The sequence below is a fragment of the Littorina saxatilis genome, linkage group LG3 (assembly GCF_037325665.1).
Source record: "Littorina saxatilis isolate snail1 linkage group LG3, US_GU_Lsax_2.0, whole genome shotgun sequence".
NCBI lineage: Eukaryota > Metazoa > Mollusca > Gastropoda > Littorinimorpha > Littorinidae > Littorina > Littorina saxatilis.
This window is the reverse complement of record NC_090247.1, coordinates 34,674,797-34,702,296: the sequence shown is the minus strand read 5'-3', so window position 1 is coordinate 34,702,296 and position 27,500 is coordinate 34,674,797. Positions and strand designations below refer to the sequence as shown.

General features: G+C 41.1%; 2 protein-coding genes across 2 annotated transcripts in view; both read right to left on the bottom strand.

Annotated features, from left to right (window-relative positions):
• Nucleotides 1-7,547, bottom strand: part of LOC138962238 (uncharacterized) — a 13,388-nt gene extending 5,841 nt beyond the window's left edge. The window contains exon 1 of the mRNA XM_070333982.1: nucleotides 7,411-7,547. The gene's annotated coding sequence lies outside the window, so the exon portion shown is untranslated. The remainder of the gene's footprint in view (nucleotides 1-7,410) is intronic.
• The window catches only part of LOC138962235 (uncharacterized), a 190,000-nt gene that overhangs the window by 131,830 nt on the left and 30,670 nt on the right, over nucleotides 1-27,500 (bottom strand). The window lies entirely within an intron of this gene.

The following is a 27,500-nucleotide window of genomic DNA, read 5'->3' as shown; positions in this document are numbered from 1 at the left end:
TCAGTTTCACTCCGTTTTGCACAAGCGACGGACTACGGTCATTATGAAAAAATGCAGTGCGTTCAGTTTCATTCTGTGAGTTCCACAGCTTGACTAAATGTAGTAATTTCGCCTTACGCGACTTGTTTTCTTCTCTCTCTTTCGTCTTCTTCTCTTTAACTTCTTCATTTTTCCCACGAAAGAACATTCGACTTCAACAGGTATATATTCAATTTTTTTGCAAAGTGCTCTTTCTGTAAGAGGACAAATAGTTCTTAGAAACATATTTGCCACATTACCTTATTATGATGGGACTTTATGATTCCATCTTCATCAGCATAGCTTACACAAGTACTATCATTGATGTCAACGTTGGAATCATTGTGAGTTTTAATGTTTGCCACTTTATATGTATTGCCTCAATCACCATTTTATAGGTTTTGCTTGCTTTCTGACTGTTTTAACATAGAGGGGGAATCGAGATGAGGGTTGTGGTGTGTGCATGTATGTATGTGTGTGTGTGTGTGTGTGTGTGTGTGTGTGTGTGTGTGTGTGTGTGTGTGTGTGTGTGTGTGTGTGTGTGTATAGAGCGATTCGGAGAAACTACCGGACCGATTTTCATAAAACTTTACATGAGAGTTTCTGAGTATAATATCCCCACCTATTTTTTCATTTTTTGGATAAATGTCTTTGATGACGTCATATCCGGCTTTTTGTGAAAGTTGAGGCAGCACTGTCACGCTCTCATTTTTCAACCAAATTTGTTGAAATATTGGTCAAGCAATCTTCGACGAAGCCCGGACTTTGGTATTGCATTTCAGCTTGGAGGCTTAAACATTAATTTATGGGTTTGCTCATTAAAGTTGTCATTAAAATCGAATTTTCGCAAACAAGTTTTAATTTTGATTGCGTTGTATTCCTGAATTCAAAAATATATAGATATATCATGTTTACTCTAAAAATATGCACAGAATAAAAGGAAAAGGTTCAGTAAGTACATGTACTGCGGACGCGTGCTTCGCGGAGGCGAACGTGACCCGTCTCGGTCTTCGGGATGGTTAGCCGAGACAAGCTGAATGTAGTCTCGGCGATGATTGGTTTGTTGTGTTGATCTTGACTAAATGTCTTTTATCGCTTCACGCGACTTGTTATTTTATGGCTTTGTTCTTGTTTTATCATGTAGGGGAAGGGCTCCTAATATGGACCACTTTTTGTTTCATGCTGATAACTAGCTTGTTTTCTTGCGAAGAAGTTTCATTTTGTGTTTGGTAGTCCTTCTCTCTTAGGTTAACCGTTAGGCCTAATTAGAGTGAAATAGCTTTAATAGACATTCAGCAAAAATTAAATACAGAAAAAATCACAAAGGGTCCATATTAGGAGCCTGGGCGCCTAATATGGACCAGTGAAGCGGCCTTCACGAATCACTGTTTAAAGCCCCCTATATTTCAAAATAAAATGATACAACTTAGTGTACAAGTCAGCCTAATTAAAATATGCTCTAGATTTATTTGTTTCGGGTTGATGAGAGCATTATTTGAAGCACACCAGGAAACTAATGAAGAAGCTTATCAAAAACAGAGTGAAAATAAATGAAATTATCAACTTCCACGAAAAGAAGACTTTTTGTTATATATTTTGTAAATCTCGAGGGCTAGTTATAGGTTGTTTCCAGCAAGCTTCTTCATGAATTATAGAAAAGAGCCTTTAGCTTTTATTTTCTTCGATTTGTTGAAGGTGGTCCATATTACGGGACTCGCACATACTTTGAGATTTTGCTATTATTTTTTGTTTGCAGTAGAAACTCGGGGTCAACACTGCTAAAATGTAACAAATACGGTTTTAGCTGTCATATATAGCAATTTTTGTGTGATAAAAGCTTTGGCTGTGGACAGAAACGAGTCCGTTTTAGGCGGCAAATTTAGAGTGAACGCTGCCAAAAATGAAAAAAAGAGAAAAAGCCTAACGGTTTTGAGATTTCTGTTTCTGCAACTGTTTTGACATGTGCAAGTTATCCAGAGAGGGTGAATACAGCGAATAAAACTTTTTTGAGCGCTCTAGCGCCGTTAGTTTGTCAGAACAGAAGGTGGTCCATATTAGGAGCCGGTCCATATTAGGAGCCCTTCCCCTAGTTGTATGTTTGTTTGCATATTGTTTGCTTATTCTGTCATTGTATTGTTTGTTTTCTTGATTGCTCTTTTGTTTTCTCTTTTGTCCGTTTGATCTACGTATTCATCATTTATTATGGGGGCCAGGAGGCCCCCATTCTACACGGATAGTTTCGAGGTTGACCATGGGCAGCGCCATTTTGTTGTGAAATACGTCATCAGTTTGTGTACACAGGAAGTTGTGACATCCGTCACCCTATGGGAGGGGTGAAGGCAACATTGTTCATCAGTAGAAAGTTGTGAAATCCGTCACCCTATGGGAGGGGTGAAGGCAAAATTGGTTATCACTGAGTTTGTGTAACACAGGAAGTTGTGAAATACGTCACCCTATGGGAGGGGTGACGGCAAAATTGTTCAACACAAACATCATAGGTCGAACTGTGCAGGGTCAACCGCAACAAACTCTAACCATTCATTCTGTTCTGCATTTGAGTGACTTATAAACCGACATTTTTATTTCTTATTTTCAGCACAGGTGTAGGAAAAATCATGAACCAAAATTATATTTATTTTCTAATTTAACATTTGTTTTACAAATGTGACCATGGTCTTTCAAACATACAGTGACATTAAACATTGTTATGTTAAAAAAAAAGAAAAAAGAAAAAAAGCTTTTGTGCACAAATCAGAAAATACATTGTACATTTTACCTACAGGCCAAACAGTGTCTGTGGCGGCAAAGGACCCAGCAAGTTGCACTGATCTATATTTTTAGATCAGTGGCAAGTTGTCAAGAACAGGCGCTTGCATTTGGATGTGTCCACTGATAGTAGGTTTGGTTGTGATCAATCAGAATGATGTGGGAATAAAAATGTATGACAGTTTGGTATGATGACATGTAATTCACATATGCTGAAATGTAATATTATACATGATATAATATTATTATGGCTGTTGCCATGACCATGAACCCCAAGAAAGGTTTAATGTTATGTAAAATCAAAATACCAAAATCAAGCACCTATTAATCTGGTCTACGGCGCGGGAAGATTGAGGCATTCGTATTTTTTTTTCTCTCTCTCTCTCTCTCTCTGTATGTATGTCTTTGTCTGTGTCTCCCTCTGAGTCTCTCCGCTTCTGTCTTTCTATGTCTGTCTCTGTCTATGTGTATGCGTGTCTCTCTCTCTCTCGCTCTCGCTTTCTCTCTCTCTCTCATCTGACTCTTGGCACACAGGTCAAAGCAGAGGTTAACTTGAGTGCACGTGTACCTAGCAGGAGGGGGGTGATTTCTTGAATTAGCTGAGGGCGGTGGTGAACATGGGTCTCAAAGCAGAGGTTGGGCTATTTTTAGACCGTCAACACAGACAGTCAGTAATAATAATAATAATAATAATAATAATAATAATAATGGACATTTGCTATAGCGCATAATCATAATATATGCTCAATGCGTTTTACAATACAGTACAGCGTCGTCAATCTTCGCGTGAAGGAAATCGCTCACCTTCCACGTCCAAAACGTAGTGATATTATTGACACGCCAGATTAGCGCGGTAGCGTATTGTGCTAAGCAGGAAAGCGCGCTTTTCTGTATTCTTGTTAACTTCGCAATTTCCGGAAAACATCCACTTTCACTTTGAGACTGTTCTGTTTACATTCGACACTATCAAAACCACTTTGCGTTGCAACACTGAAATAATTTTTTCTGTGTTCGAAAGCTACAGCCAATCGTTATTATATCCCCTTAGGTACAGTTTTATAACATTATTGGCACATGTAAACAATAGGAATTAATTAATGAACGCTACGAAAAGGGCAGCCTTTAACCTCCCTGTTGTCACTCAGCATTTTTTTAAAAATTCTCATCCACACTTTCAGCACTCTCCCCACCCGCCCTCCCCATCTCAGATGTAATTTGTAAATGACGTTTTCAGCCTTCAATCCACTATTTAACATAGTAAGTCAAGCTTTTCAAACCTTATTAATAATTGCTTTGATGTTTTGCTGATGTTCAGTTTATTATTTAATGAAGATCTCATGGTTCAAAATTTCATATTGTTTTTTCAAAAACGTGCGTGTGTTCCATTTCAAACTAACCTCACTGATGTGAACTCCATTATTACTGTCACATCTGTTTTACAAATTACACCCATAATCCAAACCAACGCGCAAACACACACACACCACAACTACACACATATGTACTCGTTACCATTAGCCAACGCTCGTCACAACACTGATAGACTACGAAGCAATCTCTTCGATCATCTCTGCGCTGAGTCGGTCACACTTTTGCTCACCCCTGCCAACAATCTCAAACGTATCCTTTTTTTTTCAATCACTACAAAATTATCATACAGCTTTTTATGTCTCACTAAATTATAAATCAGATGTATGTGGTTGTTTGTTGCCTTGAATGCCCCAAGGGGCAAAAATGAGTGTTTCTTTCATACTAATTAGCCTCATTTGCCTAAACCATATAGAGTTATCCGTCCTTATAGAGTTAGAAATTTTTTTATATAAATCCCATGCTAATTTCAAATACAGCGTTTTGCTATTTACTTCAATATAATAGTAAATAACAATCAAGAAATAACGAAGTCTTTAAACCACAATTTCCCAGATATTTACACTTTTCATTTTGTTTCAATTCACACCACAAAACATACACTTCGCCTTTTGCTATTCAGTCTCAAGTCTAAATAATAATAGTATAAATCATAACTAATTTTCTTCACATCATCATAGACATAATGTTGCCTCACATGTTCTTTGTACAATCGTTGGTTTTCACAATAAATATTGCATTACTGTAATTGTCTTCTTTTTCTTTAACAATGTCTTTCCAAAAACAAAACTCAAAGACCACAAAAGCTATTGCAACCTACTCCTATCTCTCGTCTCTCTTCCTGGGTACAATGGTACCTAAGACTTACATTCAAATGCTTACATTTCCATGCTACCCACATTGTCAAAATACCAATAATTATTCAAAACAAATGTTAACTACTACCTAACTTCATTTCAGACCCACACCCATTATTATACACACATTTTCACATTTAAACCATTAGTCAGCCCCCTGTCGATATTTATCGACTAAGTTCCTTGTTATAATTTTGTATTGGATGTAAGGACAGGTCAGTTTAAATAAAAGGCGTATCATTAAAGCTCTATCCTTGTAAAATAAAGTTCCATCATCGTGTGTATGTGTGTGTGTGTGTGTGTGTGTGTGTGTGTGTGTGTGTGTGTATGTGTGTGTGTGTGTGTGTGTGTGTGTGTGTATGTGTGTATGTGTGTGTGTGTGTGTGTGTGTATGCGAGCATGTGTGCGTGCGTGCGTGTGTGTGTGCGTGTGCGTGCGTGTATGTGTGTGTGTCATTCGGTGGGTGTATGCAGTGCCTTGGCTGGTTGACGATTGTGCCAAAGGCATTGCACGTCGACTTAATTTGTTAGCACTGGGAATTCCCAACGTTTTTCTAAATGTGCAGTTTCTAAAAAAAGTGATTACGGTATATCGTCAGCATACCGCAGCTATGACTAGACATTTTCCTGAATAGCCCACGCATATTCGCTGTCTCTATTTTAGCTCATGACGAATTCTGCACGTCCGTTATACTAGTATTTAAACCAATGCCCCAACAGTTTCAAGACACACTCGTCTCATATCGTTAAAGCGTAGTCTGTGTTCGTTTATCGTGTTTTTTTCGCGACCAGCATAAGCCTTTCTGCAAGCCTTTCGTTGAATAACTGGTAACATTGTATATGATCATTTAAGAGATAAAAAAAATTGAAACTACAAGACGTTCAAAATTTTTTCAAGGAGCCTATTACGTCGTTCAAATAGCATAAAAGGCTACACTTCGTGATAAAAAATGTAAAAAAAAAAAAAAAAAAAAAAAAAACCAACAGCCAATAGACCTTTTCGGTATCTGAGCAGCTCTCGCGAGACACGCTCTTTGTTATGCTTTGAACATCGCGAGAACTTCGAACCTTGGCTTGTGCAGCTCGCACGAGATCGCTGTACCGCATGCTTTGCTATGAGGCTCTGAAGTTTGCGAGAGATTACGAGAGCTTGGAATACCGATAGGGTCTATAACAACAGTTTCTAATCTTTAAAGTCAGGAACCGTATATCAACTTATGAAACTCAACAGGAACGACTAAAGTAGTTGAATGACTAGGTTAAGCAGAAACATTTTAATTGTGTTCGTCACGTTCTTGGTGTACCTTTAGTTTTGAAGGCGTGCGAACAGCATTGAAATTCTTCTTCGTCTGCATTTCTGAGCTTTTTATTCTGAGGGTCATTTTATGGTGAGAGTTTTGTGTGCCACACTGTTGTTTTTAACCATGTCTCTAGGTCAACATGGCTATGTCTTCAGGGGTGTGCATGTCCTAGGTGTCTGTCTATTTCCGAGTCCAAAGACTTTCGCCGGAAACTCGGAACTTTAACATGCGTATATGTCTTAGTGCATTCATTTGCACACACGGGTGCATCGCTTAGAGTTTTTATTGAACGTGGACTTTGGAAAATAGAGAAAATACCCCTCGTACCAGGGTTCAAGCCCACGCCTATACCCTCGAAGTTGTTACAAAGCTGGCGCTCTATCGACTGATCTGTGGAAGCGCTATACAGCGTGGAACAAAAACTTGTGCTCATGTTAGAATTCTCTTGCATACTTGTAGGTATGCAAGGATATGCCTTGTTGCCCATGTGGCAGGAGAAAAATGTCAACTTTGCGCTCACGTCAAAATGGTGAACAGTTTAGAAAATGAACAAGAAAAAAAAGAAAGGCAACACTACGAATTCCTTTACTCTTCAATGCATACTGTACCAGCGCGGAACAATTAGAACAAATTAAGAAACTGTTTGTTTTTATCTATTTAAACAAAACTATTACTATTTTACGGGAATTCTGAAAACCACAAGAACTATAGACAGAGTTTATGTCAAAACTCATCAAGCGCCTTTCCATTTCTGCGTGCAATAAATACAGCGACCAGTTAACAGTCAATACACAAAACAAGATCAAAGAAGAAGTTAAATGATTGCAGAAAATGAAAAGGAAGTGTTAAATGCGGTTTAAAAATCAATTTACAACATTGAGCGTAATGTACACTCTAAGAGTTCTTTGAGGGACCTACATGAAATTGGACTTATGCCAACCACAATACATGTACTGACTGAAACATCAACATTAAAGTAGAAATAGAAGATGTAGGACTCGGAAAAGACAAGCTATAAAACACAAAGTAACAAAAGATAATCCTCCACATAAACCAAGTGAAAAATTAATATATCATTCTTTGGATTTTAGTTATGCTTACAGTTGAACAGTTTCCAAGGGCAAGTGCTAGCTCCACATCCAATCTCAAGGGTCCTTCTGCGGCCTCCACAGGAGGGTGTTCAGAGCGTGGACTGATCTTGTTTGAAGATGCCCTTATCTAGACGCATGGGTCCGACATATTAGTACTAGCTTTGAAAACCAGTAGGCATGTTCTCAATGGAAACTAAATTAATCTGATAAATTGGGGTTTCCCAGACCTCGCAAGCTCGTCGTCAGCAATGCGCTGGCGCTGCAAAAGAATGTTCAGTCAGCAAGAGTTTCTCTGAAATGACTTGACATGAGAAAATCCCAAAACGGCATATTGCTTAGATCATCAAACGCATCATACCTAATAATAAATTAAACAATATTTTACCGACACTGTTAAAACTCCAATACAGGCTTTGTTAGATCATGTTTGTTTTTGTTTTATTACGCAGACGCACTCCTGAAAGTAAAGTGATAGCACCAACTTGTATCGCACCAGATGAACTCTATTCAAAGAAGTCCCTCTCTTCTGTTGAAACAAATACCCACGCCCACACACCCCGCACACACACACTAACACATTCACACACACACACACACACACACACACACACACACACACACACACACACACACAACACACACACACACACACGACTTGTCAATTACGCGAGCTCCTCCGAATCTCCTGTCGATCTTTCCTGTCTTTCGCACACACACACACACACACACACACACACACACATATACACACACACATACACTTGCACACACACATACACTTGCGCGCACACACACACACACACACACGCATGCACACACACACACACACACTACACACGCACGCATGAACGCACGCACGCACGCACACACTTTTCACACACACACACACGCACGCACGCACGCGCACACACATACACACAGACACACACGCACACAGTCCTCAGCAAAGAAGCAGATGGCAAAGCTGACAACATTAATTTTACTTGGGAAATCACTGACAGTTAGAAAATATAACGAGTGTGTATGTCAATGGAGTGCTGGAAATGGGGAACGATTGTGGCGGTAAATGTTGTTGGGATGTGGGTTAGGTTTGGGTGTGAGTGTGTGTTTTGAGGTAGGTGTGCGTGTGTGTTGGGTGGGTTTCTTTTATTTATTTGGTGTTTAACGTCGTTTTCAACCACGAAGGTTATATCGCGACGGGGAAAGGGGGGAGATGGGATAGAGCCACTTGTCAATTGTTTCTTGTTCACAAAAGCACTAATCAAAAATTTGCTTCAGGGGCTTGCAACGTAGTACAATATATGACCTTACTGGGAGAATGCAAGTTTCCAGTACAAAGGACTTAACATTTCTTACATACTGCTTGACTAAAATCTTTACAGAAATTGACTATATTCTTTTCAAGAAACACTTAACAAAGGTTAAAGGAGAAACAGAATCCGTTAGTCGCCTCTTACGACATGCTGGGGAGCATCGGGTAAATTCTTCCCCCTAACCCGCGGGGGGGGGGGGGGGGGGGGGGGGGGTGTTGGGTGGGTGGATGGTGGGGTTTGGTTGTCTGTGGAAGGAGAGCAGTAGTGGGGCGAGGAAGGAAGGGAGACGGCGATTTGTGTCACATTGAAAAGTAAGACCCCTCTACTCCCAACGCTACGGGCATAACCAGACACTATGCTTCTAGCTTGAAACTAGAATGCATGTCGGAGAAATTCCCGTTGCTATTCCGGCGGAATCATGCAGTCTTAACCTACACAACTGGCCTGTGGAAGAAGAGTATTTTCAAGCACTGACATTTGTTTTTATTGATCCTCACCATTGTCTCTGAGATGATGTTCTTGTACTGTAAAACTCAGATTCGAGTTAGATATTGTCTGGTACCTGGACATGTCGGTTAGACACAGAAACCAAGATGATATGGAACGTTTGTATATTGTCATACTTTCTGATTTATTTGATATTGTATCTAAAACTTGTGACTGTGGCCCGCCGGCGCCCCTCACTTCGTCAATTAACATGCAATAACTGCTTTCTTCTTGTAACACACACACACACACACACACACACACACACACACACACACACACACACACACACAAACTAACACACACACACACACACACACAAACATAGAAAAAGACAGGCGGACACATTTACACCCATGCACATTATCATCCGCACAAGCGCTCGATTAAGCGCACACAAACACGTATACCCTTGCACAAAGTCATGTTTGCTAAATTGTTCCACCTTCCCCCGATTTTGCTTCCCTCAGACACACAAACCGATGAGTACAATAAGAAAGAAGAGTAAGGTGTCACTGTTCTCGTTATAATTACCAAGAACAGTTTATTTGTGAATGTGTTTGCACGTAAAAAAAAAAAGAGAGTAAAATTAAGGATCAACATATTCAAGCAATTGTATACTAAGTACGATAGGCAGATCGCATAATTATTCAAATACCACAATTGCCTTTAATATTTACATGCACATTAAATGTAAAGTGTCGTGCGATATACAACTAGTGTGTTCCAGGAACAAAGAATTGTCCTCTGACATAAAATGAATTGCTGAAAGAACAAGAACTGTTCTGTGACATCAAATATTTTGCTACAGGAACAAATAACTGTTTGATGGTATCGAATATGTTGCTGCAGGAAAAAAAATAAGTGTCCCATATGCCTTTCAATATTTTTGCTGCAGGAAGCATTATACGCAGATCGCATAATTATGTCAATACCAACATTGCCTTTAATGTTTACATGCACATTAAATGTAAAGTGTTGTGCAATAAACAAATATTGTGTATCCTACCAACAAAGAATTGTCCTGTGACATAAAATAATTTGCTGAATGAACTGGTCTATGACATCAAATATGTTGCTGCAGGAACACAAATCAATATTTGTGCTGCAGGAACAAAAAAATTGTCCTGTGATATCTTAAACTTTGCTACCGGAACAAGGAAACCTCCTGTGACAAAACTTTCTTGTATTGTTTGAACAAACCTGTGACGCTGTGTTGGTGCATTAAACATGACAAAAGTCCGGAAACGATCAAGTTATGCAGCCGTTGTTTTCAGTCCGATAAGTGTAAAAGTCTATGTACATCTTCACTTCAATCATAAACCAAACTTATAGCCTAGTCCTTAATTATCAAAATTGTAAAAGATACTTTCATTTCCGTGGTGTAAATGATGATGTTTGCCACCTGTCAGCAGATCTGAACAGGCCTTTTGCACTGTGTTAGAGTGTTATTCCACGTAGGCACATTGCAAAATCTCCATCCTAGCTTTTTTTTTCTGTGCAAAGGGGGAATTACTTGCTGAATTAATTCTGCAGACTGGCACAGTTAATTGTCATTGACGGACAGTAAAGACATTCCACTCTGCTCTGTGACCAAGCTGTCTATTTAAATGTGTGTGTGTCAAAGTGGGAGGGGGATTTGATCTCAGATTAAAGCCTGGAGGATCTAGTAAGATTTACAAAAGGGTGGACACCGGGTGGAAAGTAACTTACACGGAGCCAGCTGCAAGGACATATATATTAACTAAAAAGGTTGATACAAGAATTGTTTTAACTTCATCTGTTCATAATTACAATGAACACCAAGCACAGTTCAATAACATCTATAAACTGTAAAAGCAGAACACAGCGATAGGTAAAGTTGAGAAGGAACAGGGGTTATCAATATACTCAGTGTAGCTTCGTCGTTAACTTAACATTTAGTAATAGGACTGTATTGCTGACACCTTTGTTGCATTTGCCACTTAAAGAACCACATCTACATACCAATTAATATATAAGTATTTGCAAAGTAAAACTTCTTTTTCTGGGAAGCATTTGACACTTGAGAGGGCCTTCACATCTAACTTATTTAAACAGTTCTTATTTTACTCTGGTCGGGTTCATGGAAAAAGACACGGACAAGAAAACAAGTCGCGTGAAGCGATATAAAGACATTTAGTCAAGATCAACACAACAAACCAATCATCGCCGAGACTACTGTCAGATAGTTATCACGGGTTGATATTGTTATTATTATAATGTATTATTATTGTTTTAAGTGTGTAAATCTGTGTACGTTGAAGGCAAACCTGACGCAGACAAATTCTCCTGGCCATCGCGTAGTACAATCGTAGCTGAGTAAGCGTTATTTTGCAGGGTAAGCAATAAGTAGCGGTCAGTAATTAGTGCACAGCCGCGTGTGTATAGTAGGGCATTTCCTAATACGCTATAGCCGTATGATACCTGGCGATAGGTGCCACGATGCTGGACCCTGTGACGTCAGTCTCCAAAAATGGGAAGACGGCACAGGGCCCAAGCTTACTTAATCTAGGGAGATAGGGAAGACAAGACGGACTGACTGCAGAGATTTCTTAGAGGACGGAGCTATAGACCAGACCAGAGGAAATAGGGCTAGGGAAATAGAGTATAGGAGTGTTGACCAGCAGAAAAGAAATACAAGTTACTACAGTACTTAGAATAAGTTAGCATAGAGACAAGTGATAGATAGGATACGACAGTTGAAGTACAGTGCCAACAGAACTGTCTGCATCAGGTAAACAAGTACGCATACGTTGTTTCCCCTTTGTGTCAAGTTGTACCCTAAATAAAAAGAAGAAATTGTTGCTCTTGGTTTCGTTTGCATTCTTAAGATTGTTCGTACCTTGTTCTTTGTCTCCATTATAAAGATCTGTCTGTCCTCTCAACACTCATAAAGCCAAGCGAGTAAAAGTAATTATGGACATCTTTAATAAACATCTTTAAAGACCAGGTCGCCAATGCGACCCCGTGATAGTTGGTGGAGATGCAGGGTATTTGCATAGTATCCAAACAACTCTGTGAACATGACGAACAAACGTACACAAGGGTTATGATCATAAAAGAAAAGTATCATAATTAAAAGACAATTCAAGAAAAGTATGACAAGACGTTGGGGAGAAGCGTTTCTAAAATATTCTTTAAACTTCAACAGTCATTGAAAATCCTACATCATCTTTGTGGCATATACAGAAGATTATATAGAATCATTGATACATCAACAGCTCAATATAGTCATTGATGACGACAGCAGCCTTTGACACAACTTTTTGCTTCCCTTGTTACATTAACAAAGCTTGAAAATATCAATGTCTTGAAGAAGATACAAGATACAAGATACAAGATATTTATTCACCAATTTTGCAAAAGGATTTCATCTTGGCACGGCACGGTAAAAATAAAATAAAAACCAACCAGACACATATGCAGACACACATCACCATGCATGCATACATACGTACATTACACTGTCATGCACACACAGACACAACTCACACACTCACACACACACACACACACACACACACACACACACACACACACACACACACACACACACACACACACACACAATTATTTACATACTCACACATAACCAGCCACATATCTACATCACAAATTCACATCGTCGCCTTGTAAAGGTAAAAACCATATCAGTTTAAAAGGGGTGCCAGTAATATCAATACAACATTAGTGAATACTAGAACAATACCTAAAATTTATAATCCATTTAAAAGTAAGTAGTACACGTAATTATTATCATTTAGTCAGATCATCACATAAAATTATATAATCATAATCTAGCCAGTTAGACAGTTTAAAACAACAGTATTAACAGACTATCACAGATCTACTCAAGCACCTGAACCTAGAGTCGCATTGCACAAAACTACTACCATCACAGAACTACTCCAGCACCTAAAAAATAAGGACCATTCCACATTGCACATATTTCCACTATCACAAGTTATGAGAACAGTAATGGAATGCAGTGAAAGGACTAAGTAACAAAAGAACAAAGAACCCCCCCCCCCCCCCAATCCTATAACTACAGTATATTACAACGTCTTCACTACAGGAGTTGTCAGTACAGCATGGGGGATGAAGCTAGAGCGAAAGCGACTAGTTCTGGCTTTCAAAGCTCTGTAGCGCCTACCAGATGGAAGAGGCTCGAAGAAGTGGTTTGCCGGGTGGGAGGGGTCGCGAACAATCTTTCCTGCTTTTCGACCTGAGCGCAACTCAAAAATAGAGGCAACGGAAGGGAAGTCACAGCCCGCGATGTTGGAGGCTGTCCGCACAATGCTCTCCAGTAGCTGTTTCTCTTTCTCAGTGGTGCTGCCATACTAGACCGTGATAGAAAAACACAGGGTGCTCTCAACGACTGCGCGATAGAACTGCACCATGATTTGCTGTGACATACGGAACTTGCGCAACTGTCTCAGGAAGTGCAGCCGCTGCTGGCACTTCTTAATGATGGACGTGGTGTTCCCGTCCCATTTCAGGTCTTCAGAGATCAGTGTGCCGAGAAATTTGAATGAAGAGACCTGTTCTACAGCTTCCCCATTTATTTCAAGGGGCAAGATGGGGTCTTTCTTTCGTCGAGGGTCGATAACGACTTCTTTTGTTTTAAGAACGTTTAGCTCGAGATCATTTTCAGAGCACCACTCAACCACTCTTTGAACCTCCCCCCGGTATGCGTCCTCATTGGAGTCAGAAATCAGGCCTTCAATGGTGGTGTCGTCTGAGAATTTGATTATGTATGTGGATGGGTGAGCGGAGGTGCAGTCGTTGGTGAAAAGGGTGAAGAGTAGAGGGGACAGAACACAACCCTGCGGGGCACCAGTGTTTAGAGTGAGTGAGGCAGAGAGTGAGTTGTTGAGTCGGACGACCTGAGGGCGGTCAAGCAAGAAGTCTAGAAGCCAGTGGCAGAGAGAGAGAGGGACATCGAGACCAATCAGTTTGTGGAGGAGCTTGTGAGGGATGATCGTGTTGAATGCGGAGGAATAATCAATGAACAACATTCTAGCGTAGGTGCGAGGGTTCTCAAGGTGCTGCAAGACAAAATGAAGACCCATGGCGACGGCATCATCGACGGACCTGTTGGCTTGGTAAGCAAACTGGAGTGGGTCAGACAGGTGACCCGTGAAAGCCCGCAGGTGCCGCAGAATCAACCGCTCCAGGACCTTCATGATGACAGATGTCAGTGCCACAGGGCGGAAGTCATTCAGCTGAGTTACCTTGGGCTTTTTGGGGACTGGGACAATTACTGAAGACTTGAAGCACCGTGGCACAGACATCTGCTGCACAGAAGTGTTAAAAATGTCAGTAAAAACAGGCGCGAGCTGGTCAGCACAGGACCTCAAGGTCGATGTTGAGACAAGGTCAGGACCAGAAGCCTTTCTTGGATTCTGTTTACGGAAGAGACCCCTGACCTCACTCTCCTGGATGGTAAATGCTGGCGCCAAAAGAGACGCATCGTCAGGGAGAGGAGGACGGTAACCGAGTGAGGGGTTCTTCTGGTCAAACCTGCTATAAAACACATTCAGTTTGTCAGGTAAGTCAGGGTCAACATTGTCTGAAGGCGCAGCCTTGTGCTTATAGTTTGTGGCCTGCTGAACGTTATACAAATGACAGATCTGTTATACATATCTTTCACTGCCGTTATACACTTATGAAATCAGAACACGTTGTCCAACAATATGCTTGTGTATTAACGTCAAACAATCAAAACAAAATCTTCTCTGAACACGGTCTGCTAGGGTTTCACAAATAGGTAAGAGCGGGGAAGCTTTTTTTCCTGTTGAGGCGTATAGAGACGAACATGAAGAAAAAGGTGGCAGTGGGATCAACAAGAGAGAGGGGTTGGAAAAAAATTGCTCATTTTTTTTCGTTTTATTTTCTTTCGCTTAAGTTTTCGTCCCAATGTTCTGTCCATTACCCTGCATCTCCACCAACTATGGCGGGGTCGAATTGGTGACCTGGTCTTTAAAGATGTTTATTAAAGATGTCCATAATTATTTTTACTCGCTTGGCTTTGAGTTTTGAGAGGACAGACAGATCTTTATAATGGAGACAAAGAACAAGGTACGAACAATCTTAAGAATGCAAACGAAACCAAGAGCAACAACTTCTTCTTTTTATTTAGGGTACAACTTGACACAAAAGGGGAAACAACGTGCGTACTTGATTCCCTGATGCAGACTGTTCTGTTGGCACTGTACTTCAACTGTAGTATCTTATCACTTGTTTCTATGCTAACTTATTCTAAGTAATAACTTGTCTTTCCTTTCTGCTGGTCAACACTCCTATACTCTATTTCCCTAGCTCTATTTCCTCTGGTCTGGTCTATAGCTCCGTCCTCTAAGAAATCTCTGCAGTCCGTCTTTTTGTTTCCCTATCTCCCTAGATTAAGTAAGCTTGGGCCCTGTGCCGTCTTCCCATTTTTGGAGACTGACGTCACAGGGTCCAGCATCGTGGCACCTATCGCCAGGTATCATACGGCTATGGCGTATTAGGAAATGCCATACTGTACACACGCGGCTGTGCACTAATTACTGACTGCTACTTATTGCTTACCCTGCGAAATAACGCTTACTCAGCTACGATTGTACTACGCGATGGCCAAGAGAATTTGTCTGCGTCAGGTTTGCCTTCCACGTACACACATTTACACACCTAAAACAATAATAATACATTATAATAATAACATCAATATCAACCCGTGATATAGTCTCGGCTAACCATACCGAAGACCGAGACGGGTCACGCTCGCCTCCGCGAAGCAAGCGTCCGTAGTACTTACTGAACCTATTTCCTTTCATTCTGAGCATGTTTTAGAGTAAACATAACATATCTACAGACAACGCCGCTTAACTCGAACTCGCTTAACTCGATTTTCCGGATACATCGAAGTGAACCATTGGTCCCGGCCAGCAGCCTTCTTGACATGGTATCACTAAAATTCCTTCACTTACCTCGACTTTGGATAGCTCGATTTTCTGCTTAACTCGATCTCATGCCCAGGTCCCACCTTATTTTCTTCACATCGGTTAGCTCGATCTTCCACTTTTTTTTTTTATCTCCATATGACGTCAAACGAGAAGTGACGCACAAATGTAAACGTCATAAGATTATGTCGCAAACAAAACATGGAAAATGTGACCCTCCACCACGAAATGACGCGCACGTCACCTCGCGTGGTTCTGCGCTAGGCTTAAGGGTCACCTTAGTCACAGGCTTATAACTCAAACGGTTTTCACCACTGGATTGAGCATAAAAGACTCTTTAGGAAAATGTAAAAATATGAAAATCATGCAAAGGTGACATGTGACTCATTCCGTGGTGGAGGGTCACAAATAGTTCTCAGAGGGAGAGATGGATGGATTGTTTAATTGTATAACCAGTGAATTGGTTTTTACAATGGTAAAACAAAAGAAAATGTACAAAAGCAGCATTTCACGTAATCAAATCAAAAGTATATACATGATATTACACTGACTTGATCGTTGATTGTAACAATTTTTGACAGATGCCTGCTAATAAAGTCAGCATACAAGCACATACAAACACACACACACACACACACACACAAACCGTCACATGTATTCTTAAACGGATTTTTGTTTTGATGTACAATTTTCATTCAATTTTCCTTTCATGTTTGCTTGCTCTTCATTTAAACTGTACAATAGCCGCCATTTATATGTAATTTTCTAACTGTAAACACCACTATAAGCATTATGCTTGTTGTTGTTTACTCAATATGCGTTTTTTGTAAATAATGCACAAATGAATAAAACAGTTTAAACCAAACCGTCACACACACAAACACACACACATGCCGCACGTAAATACGTAATATAAATATATACACCATAGCAAGCAGATTTGCACACATCATTAAAAAAGCCCCAAGAGCCTGCTGAGAGCTGTCCTGTAGATAGACTACGCTGCTTACCTCGATTTTTCGGATACGTCGAAGTGAACCATTGGTCCCGGCCACCAGCCTTCTTTATATCACTAAAAATCCTTCACTTACCTCGACTTCGGATAGCTCGAAGTCTTCCTTTGAAAAATCGAGCTATCCGACGTGTTGGATAACACGAACTTCGCATACCTCGAACTCTTTGGGGGGGGCCCGACGAGATCGAGTTAAGCGAAGTTGTCTGTATATATTTTTGAATTCAGGAGAAGATGAGGAATACAACGCAATTAATTTTAAATCTGTTTTCGAAAAATCGATTTTAATGACAACTTTAATGAGAAAACTCATTAATATTTTTTAAGCCTCCAAGCTGAAACACACACACACACACACACACACACACACACACACACACACACACACACACACACACACACACACACACACACACACACATACACACATACATACTTACATACACCAGACCCTCATCTCGATTCCAAGTCAACGTTAAATCATTTAGTCAAAACTTGACTAAATGTAAAAACAGCAAAATGATAGTGAACAATACCAAACAAACCAGCAAGTGAGATTGTCATCATTCATCATCAAGGGACATAAAATGTTACTCTATATACACATTTGCAGTACCATGAATCCACTGATTATAGCGGCAACACTGTCTATTAGAAGCCGCGCACATTTCGCACTTGCACAAATGGTCACAGAGCGAAAATATGGTGTCCACAGGTCTACTGTGACAAGGTTAGGCGTCCTCGCAAATGTTGATTGGTTCGCTGCAGCTCTTGAAAGTAGGTACCCTCATCTTATTCTATCTCCCTTCTCCAGAATTCTGCCAGCCCTGTGATCTGTTGTTGGGTGTTCTGCAGAAAACAATGTCCGAGACAACAGGGCTGCGGTCCTATGCAGACGGCTTGTTGTGCTGTTTGATGTTCTACTGGTGAAGCAGTCTTGTATATATCTCACTCGTCGAAGTTCCAGCAGGTTCACATTGCGTCACCATCAGAGTTAGAGGAATCCCGAGAGGGGCAAGCTCCATTCACATTGTCCAATGTCTTCAAAGGTGTTGTGTCGCTTGCGGAACCGTTTCTGAATTCGTTCCCCCTAAACCGCATTGCAAGCAGCATTTCCTAGTGATTGCTCTCTCAGATTCGTCAAAGCACGTCGAGAAGCTGTACTGGCTGCATCGACAGTGTCAGGTTCGCTGCCTGTGTTGTGAGCTGTCCCTTTGAGGACCTGCAGTTGCAACATTACCTGCACCGTTTTCTATGCCGTTAACAGTAGTCACTTTGGCAGTAGTATTCGTGTTTGTATGCAATTTGTGTGTTGTTTCTGGTACTGAACTTGAAGAACTTTCCGAAGCAGTCGTTTCAGTCAACACTGCAAGAAAGCGAATAAAAAAAAAGGTATAATTATGAATGCATGCATCTGGTGATAGGTCAGGACACACCAGATATCAAGATGATGGGAAAAGTTTGTGGCTTTTAGAATATTGACATTAGCTACAAACGTACCGGCACACACACAAACACACACGCACACACACACGTACAGCCGCATGTACGCACGCACGCACAAACACAACCAAAAACACACTCACACACTATTATGCTGTTTATTTTGGTTATTTGACTGTATATAGAGGGCACACTCGACCATAATACGCATTTTTCATTTAATTTAATTTAATTTCATACACTCTATTATCCCTATGCTGGGAAATTCGGGTCCTTTCTCCCAGTGGACAGGTAGCAGCGACATTAGTCGCGCTACCCAAGTGTATGCGTGTTTAGGTGCAATCAGCCACCTACACTTATCACAGAATGACCGTGGTCTTTTACGTGCCACTTTGGTAACACGGGGGTGGGACATGGATACCGCCTCTGAGTCTGCACATTAAGTTGATCCGTGTCCGCCCCTGCCGTGATTTATTCGAACCTGCGACCATAGGGATCACAAGTCCAGTGCTCTACCAACTAAGCTACCTGGCCCCGATATGCTTGTACCCTGAACAACCACAAACTGTCCAGCTTTGACATGAGAACATGAATCGAAAGACACCCAGCAGTTATATACACACCTGCTGGTGTTTGGTTGGATGCGGGTTACCGTTCTGTTTGCTCGGCTTCCTGCAACACACAGACACGCACATTTTTTCAATGAAAGTAAGGACATGATTTGCAAGCTTAAAACATAGAAGAAGGAATTCACTTCAGCACAGTATTCAGTATCCTGTGATTTCACCAACAAGAAAAAAATACCAACTTTACCCATGCCAGTAGTTGTTACTGGAAGATATGTATCAACTTGTATGCCAACTCATTTTGATCGTATATATTTTATTTTGCCAAATTCAAAATCTGCATGTATGTTTATTCCAAAGAAACGGCTGTATCTGACAGCAATTGTGTTCCTCAGATACTTACACCAGTGACCGGTTGTCCATTTGCGTGTTTCACGAGTGCTTGTAAAACGAAATTCTCTCCCTTGATTGCAGTCACGTAAGCACAGGAAAAACGAAAGCGAACGTGTGTAAGCCAAGGATCGTCGTGTTCTCGCCAGTTGCGTAGTGTGACACCACAGTAAAAACAGCGGACACTGTCGCCTGTGCCTGCAAAATACAATTGTTCTTTTAGAAAATTACAAGGCGATTATATTTACCCACAAATGCAGATGTTGAGAGATAATTGATACGCGGATAGTTTCTAAGTACACTTTCTTTCTCTCGTTTTAAGATATTGTTGTTGTGGAAACTATAACCTCTAAACCCAATGCATGAAGTCCTATTCCAAGTACTTGCCTCGATGTAACGCGACAATTCAGAGATTATCGGCGTACTTACACGCGTACGCATCTTGGTCAACCAACAGTTGAAAGAAAAGAAGAATATCGAAGAGGAGAAGGATGATGATGAGGAAGAGAAGGAGGCGGAGCAAGGACTGGGTGGCCGAGTGGTAACGCACTTGCGCTCGGAAGCGAGAGGTTGCGAGTTCGACCCTGGGTCAGGGCGTTATAGCAATTTTCTCCCCCCTTTCCTAACCTAGGTGGTGGGTTCAAGTGCTAGTCTTTCGGATGAGACGAAATACCGAGGTCCCTTCGTGTACACTACATTGGGGTGTGCACGTTAAAGATCCCACGATTGACAAAAGGGTCTTTCCTGGCAAAATTGTATAGGCATAGATAAAAATGTCCACCAAAATACCCGTGTGACTTGGAATAATAGGCCGTGAAAAGTAGGATATGCGCCGAAATGGCTGCGATCTGCTGGCCGATGTGGATACGTGATGTATTGTGTAAAAAAATTCCATCTCACACGGCATAAATAAATCCAAGCGCCTTGAATATGTGCGCGATATAAATTGCATACAAAATAAAACAAAATCCCTGCGCTTAGAACTGTACCCACGGAATACGCGCGATATAAGCCTACTATTGATTGATTGATTGAGAACAGACGGAAAAGGAAGAAAAGAAGGAGCAGGAAGAACACACTTTCTGTCATTTACAGTAGGTATCGAATTCAAGGTCAACCTCCATTTAACGATGACGAAGACAACGGCTACAAAGACGAAGAAGGAGAAAAAGGATAGGTAGGGGAAAAGGAGTATAGGAGAAAAATAAGTAAAAGGTTACCCATGTAATAGAATCCAGCGGGCACCAAATCGCGTGGGGTGGGCAAGCCAGCTCCCGGCCAGTCACCAAAGGTCGCCAATCTCCCTTTCACTGACGAGTTTCCTGAACATGCTGCTCGTCTCATATCCAGACCACTGGCTTCAGAGTGGTCGCCGTCACTTTCCAATGCACTGTGGTCTTCGCTGTTTCCTTGTGATCCGTAACGAAGTGTCTCAGGGGGAACTGCTTCGGGGGCTTGTTCAGGCTGCACAGAGTACTGACTGTGACCAGCTGCTACTGCAGCTGGTACGTTCGTCGTTGATAGGGCCTGCGACTGAGTTCTCTGAGTATCTGATGCATTTGGGCAAGACGAGACGACAGTTTGCTGAAGGGCAGTTCCAGCGCTCAGAGCTGCCAGTTGCCGATGGCTAGAAATTTCCTCTGCTCTAGAAATCGGTGGCGGCAGAGAGTATGCTTGTACCTGTCCGTTTTGTTCATTTCCGCCCGAAATGGCTGCGGAGTGACCATTCTGACTGCTTCTCTGGCTTGCTGGTGTTGGCGTGTGGTTTGCAGTTATGACTCCATTGAAATGATACTGGTATCTTGAGAAAGCAGACTCAGAACTTTCGGAAGATTGAAGGCCATCGGGGACTTCATAATCGGTTCTGATACTGTCATCTCTTCTCTCTCTGTGAAAAACTTCGGACTGCGGCTGTCCCGTACCAGGCGTCGACGAGAGGCGTGGAGTGTCCGTTTCTATGGGAACATTTGTGTCGTCGGCAAAATTAGCTTGAGGGCAATTTCCATTCAATGCAAGATGAACAACGGCAACTGTCTTCTCGTTTTCAATCCAGTGTCTTTTCCTGAGGCCACAACAAAAGCAGATAATATCGTCCTGTTCCTCGTCATAGTAAAATCCACTCTGAGCAAGACGGATGGGTGAAACTGGTAAGCAATCTGAAAGAGGGGCAAACGTGCACAGTCTCCAAAATTCCCATCGAAGACGTTCTAAGGGCGAACTGAAGAATGCAATAGGATCGTACAACGTTGAAGGAGCCACTATCTGGACATCAAACATACCAGCAGGCAACAGTGCTTCATTTCTTGCACGTCTCAGGAGTTCAACAGAGGTTTCTTTTGAGTATACATTGTCAAAGAAATCGGCAATTTTGCCGGACAATGATGTTGCAATTCTGTCAAAATTGTCTCCAAGTTTCTTTAGATTGCGGAATGACTGTCCAGTGTATGGTTGTAAACCTGGTTCCCTCTCAAAGACCGCTTGCTGTCTTTTTGCAGGAAAATGTATGATAAGCCTCTCCTCGACCCAACCATCACCTTTCATCATGTCATTCTCTCGGGTGTTGTCTGAGCCAGTCACAGCAGTGTCCGCAGACTTTACCCTATTGTCCTCTTGACTACGGTCTTTTTCGAACTTTTTTGAAGTTCTGGTGTGACGAATTGCTGTTTTTATCTCCGCAACTAGGTTGCAATTTTGTACCTTGCATTTTTGATTATCCTGAACAAGGCAAGACTGAAATTGTTTTGTTGTTTTGCAGTTTTGAGAAACTTTGTTTTCTGTTTCTGGTAATACCAATTTGAAACCTGTCTGATGTTGTTCGTCAACGGTGAACCTAAATATAGACTTCAGGACACTGGGATCTCTTCCTGTTACAAGGGAGACGTCGGCGATCTTTTCATCATCATGTGACGGCTCAGGGTCATCAACAGTACATTCAAGTTGAATGCTCTTTTTGTCTTCGTCTTCGCTAATGTATGCTCTCATTTCATTATATGGGCTGGCTTGTGACTTTAAACATACGCACGGAGAGAGTTGACTGTCCCTGAAGGACTCGGGTTTGCTTCCGGTGTTTGTGGTCCACACATCAAAACAGGTATCTGCAGTCACTTTACTAACTGTGTATGCACTGAGCCTTCCGTAAGCCTCGGAATGAGCACTCACTTCATTATATGTGTCAAGCTTTGTATCGACTTTAAAGTCCTCATATTCTTTTTTGTGTGTGCCAGTTTTTGCATCTACACCACTTTGGGCATTCAATGCACTGTATGTGCTACAGTTTGTTGTGGCAATTGTGTTCACAGTTATTGTATATTTAGATGTAGATACTGCATGAACGCTAGCGCACGCTGTAACCTGGTTGCTTGGATCACACTTCGTATGATTACTTCCTTTTGCAGTCACTCCATCATGAGGGTACAATGTCGCATCGACATCACTTTGCACAATTGCCGCATTGTGCGCATCAAGCTTTGTGTCGACACCACTTCCCATAGCTATGCGAGGTACACATTTGATATGTTCATTTCTTTTTACAGTCACGTCATTGCATGTGTTAAGTTTTTTACAGACACCACGTTCCCCAGTCATATCACACTGCGTATCGCGTTGTGTATTGACACCATTTTCTACATTTGTGCCATTGTTTGTATAGGCGATGCTTCCCATATTTGCCTTGTCACGTGTTTTGTACTTTGTATCAATGCCACTTCCCCGAGCCAACTGATTGCGTACCTCATGTTTTGAACAGGTACCACTACTTCCTGCCAACTCATCATGTATGTCATAGCTTGTATCTACATCTCTTTCCCCTGTCAACTCATTAAGTATGCAATAGTTTGTATCTAAATCCTTGTCCCAAGTCAACTCTAGGTGTGTATCTACACAACTTTTCTCAGTCGCATCAGCGTGTGGGTCACCTTCTGTATACGACTTCATGTTCGCTCCATTGTCATTGTCTATCGAATCGGTTGTCGAAATTAGATGCGGCATTTCGGATGATATGCGCAGCTCTGCTATCCCCAGAGATTGCTGGTCTATCCGCTTTGAAGCTAGTGCCTCCCCATATGACGTTAGACAGAATTGAAATCAATCAAAGTTTGTGTGATTTGCATGTGTCCCGATCATGAGAGCCTGTCAACGTGCTGAAACATAAAAAGTGTCAGGACTTTTGTGGTTCACAAACCGATATCAAAAAGACAATACATATAGTCCTTGGATAATACACGCTGCTCGGGGGAGTTGTGTCCAATTCAATACAATTCTGCGCCAAGGTAGGCATGCTTCACATGACAATCCAGGATTATCCAAAACTGATGCAGTTACGGTGCTTTTTGAGGAGTATAGAACATTATCTAACAATTCTGTGAATGAATTTGCGAAATAATAATCAAACACCGCTACGCGTGGACGTACACGTGATTCTTCAATCCCGGCTGTGAGCCAGCTGATGATACTCTAAACAAGCAAAGCTGAATAGCTCTGTGTATTAAAACATGGTTCAACTTTCAACTTTGTCAAACAAAATTACTGGTTTCCGTTTGCAGGACGTGAGTTTATCATCCATTTATTGATGTTGCACACAAATGTATAGTCAGAATATAATTGCCAGAGACACAATCAAAGGCAAAGGTTTCATGTGTTCTTCCACGGTAGCCTGTTTATAGAATAGAGCTCGCAAGCGGTACAGCAGATGTAGATGCCTTCATTGGAAACAATATCTTTCCTGCTTCAGCTAGCTGTCATCGCCAGGCATACACTCTGAAAAGAAAGATTGTTCTAATATTTATTTTCATTATTGAGATATGTCAAATTGTTGTCAACGCGTGCAACAACAACAACAACAACAACAACAACAACAACAACAACAACAACAACAACAACAACAACACCAACAACAACATTACGGGTAAAATCAAATGTCGAAGACTAAGATCAAAGAGCACAATGGACATTTGCATTTTTTCTCAGCCAAAAACAAACAGGTGGAATGAAGTGGGGCCTTTACTAAGACTTGCTCGACCGATGCACTTGGCTAACACACAAACACACATACACAAACAAGCGGACATACACAAACAAGCGGACATACACACACACACACACACACACACATATACACACACACACACACACACACTCACCACTCTCACATTACCAACATAGAAAATATCTGAAAAAAATAATTGGTTGATAAACCAAATTTTCATGCAATTTTTTTAATTTCCCAGCTGTCGACAGCGTCCCAAAAGCTAATGTGTGTGTGTGTGTGTGTGTGTGTGTGTGTGTGTGAGTGTGTGTGTGTGTGTGTGTGTGTGTGTGTGTGTATGTGTGTGTGTGTGTGAGTGCGTGTGTGTGAGTGCGTAAGCGCCCGTGGGCTCAGCATCTTAAAGCGAGGCGTTACGTTGCATGAGCACGTTGTTGACCCGCTTGAACCTGCCATCACGACGAACAGTTTACTCTTATGTGTATTTTATGCACTGTGAGATAAATACGATACCCTTTATTTACACAAAAAACACCCATCGGATTTTACTATTCGTTGCGGCAATAATCGCTGGCCCGCTGTGATCGCTGACAACGTGTTTTGATTGAGGTCACGTTGGTTAGGCTTCCACTGATAATCAATATCGGCATCAGAATGTCTTAGTGAAATGACACGTGCACTGATTCTTTGCTTGGGTAGCAAATTCCCAATTTGTTCAATTTTTAGTGAAAGTTGAGGCGGCTCTACCACGCCCTCCCTTTTCCGTCAAACTGATTGATATTGGGTCATGCAATCTTTGGGATTGCATTTCAGCTTAGAAGCTTTAAAACGAATGAGCTAGGTAATCAAAATCATCAATATTTTAAATTTAAGATGTTCATTAGAAGTTAAAACAAGTCGCATGAGGCGAAATAACAACATTTAGTCAAGCTGTCGAACTCACAGAATAAAACTGAACGCATTTCATTTTTTCAACAAGGCCGCATACTCGTAGTTTCGTCAGTCCACCGCCCGTGAAAGCCAGAATAGTGCGGTAATGGTCGCGCTGAGCAGGATAACACGCTTTTCAGTATCTCTATTCTTTTTAGCGTACTGAGTTTGTTTTTAATCCAAACATATCATATCTATTATGTTTTTGGAATCAGGGACCGACAAGGAATAAGATGAAATTGTTTCTAAATTGATTTGGACAATTTAATTTTGATAATAATTTTTATATATTTAATTTTCAGAGCTTGTTTTTAATCCGAATATATAGCTAGCTATTCTGATGGACACGTGGGGGAATTCGGGGGCTGTGATTGGATGGTCTCACACATCCCTTTTCCGATCATCAAAGCATAACGATACAAAAGTTGGCCATTTTTGCCGATATCCAAACGATATCGGCAATAACAAAGACGCGTGGTTCCGGTTTCTTCCACGTGTATAAAGTACACGCATACCTCGCCAGGTTTGTTTCTGTCAGTCTGTGACTAGTCGACAGACGATGCCATTTGCTTTGTGTGTGTTTTTGTTGTTGCTTACTGTACATGACATACATTACGTGTAAAATCCAGTTCTTTAACAGGCAACAAACCTTGCAAATTTCCAGAAGCTGCAATCTGAAGCGACCTATTTCGGATTCTAGCAGACGATCTCTCCAATGTTTAACACAAAATCAGCAAACTCTCCTGTCACATAGAACGTCCATTGTATAGTGCAATGTTGAAATGAAGTTACCGGTCTGAAACATTTCGTCGTTTCTTCTGAGACAATCCTTGTTCTCTTATCATCTACAGATTTACCGCTGTCTTCACCACGCGAATTCCCAACAGAAGTCAGACTTTCGAACATACAATCTACGTAGGCAAGCATGATACGTCATGACGTCATATGATTCCTAACATATTGACGTAATGCTGAGCATCCGGTTATCTCGAGTTTTCTCCGTAATACATGTCCGGGGTTTTTTCAATGTTCGGTTATTTCCGGAACCGTCGTCTGCAATCAACGACATGGACCATTCTGGTACTTGTCGCTGACAAAAACATGATTCTAACACAGAATTTAATGTCAGAATAGCTATATAAACGCTATTGTGTTTTCAGCGTAGCAATAGGGTCCGATATTTAGACTCGAACAAGTATAATGCGACTCGTCTTCGACTCGTCGGCATTATACTTGTCTCGTCTAAATATCGGGCCCTATTGCTACGCTGAAAACACAATAGCTGTTAATAACATATTTATATGTTTTTGGAATCAGAAAATGACGAAGAATAAGATGAAATTGTTTTTGGATTGTTTAAAAAACAACAACAATGTAATGACAAGTTTCCGATTTTTAATGACCAAATTCTTAAATTATATTTTAAGCCAAGCTGAAATGCAATACCAAAGTCTGGCCTTCGTCGAAGATTGCTTTGCCAAAATTTCAATCAATTTGATTGAAAAATGAGGGTGTGACAGTGCCGCCTCAACTTTTACAAATGCCGGATATGACGTCATCAAAGACATTTATTGAAAAAATAAAAAAACCGTCCAGGGATATCATTCCCATGAACTCTCATGTCAAATTTCATAAAGATCGGTCCAGTAGTTTAGTCTGAATCGCTCTACACACACACACACACACACATAGTACACACACACACACAGACACACACACACACACACACACATACACCACGACCCTCGTCTCGATTCCCCCTCTATGTTAAAACATTTAGTCAAAAATATAAAGTGCAAGATAATTTAAGATTAGATAATAAAAATTCAAAGTAATTCAAAAACAATCAATTATCATTCTTTGCATGCGCACGATTATGGTGCGTTTTAACGTGAACCCTATACACCTGAAAATCAAACACCCTTTGTTATTCTTCTCCTTTCAGAAAATCATTCTGTATAGTGGGTGAAGCAACTTCGACACGCAGGGCGTTATGAATGAGATACGATTTTTT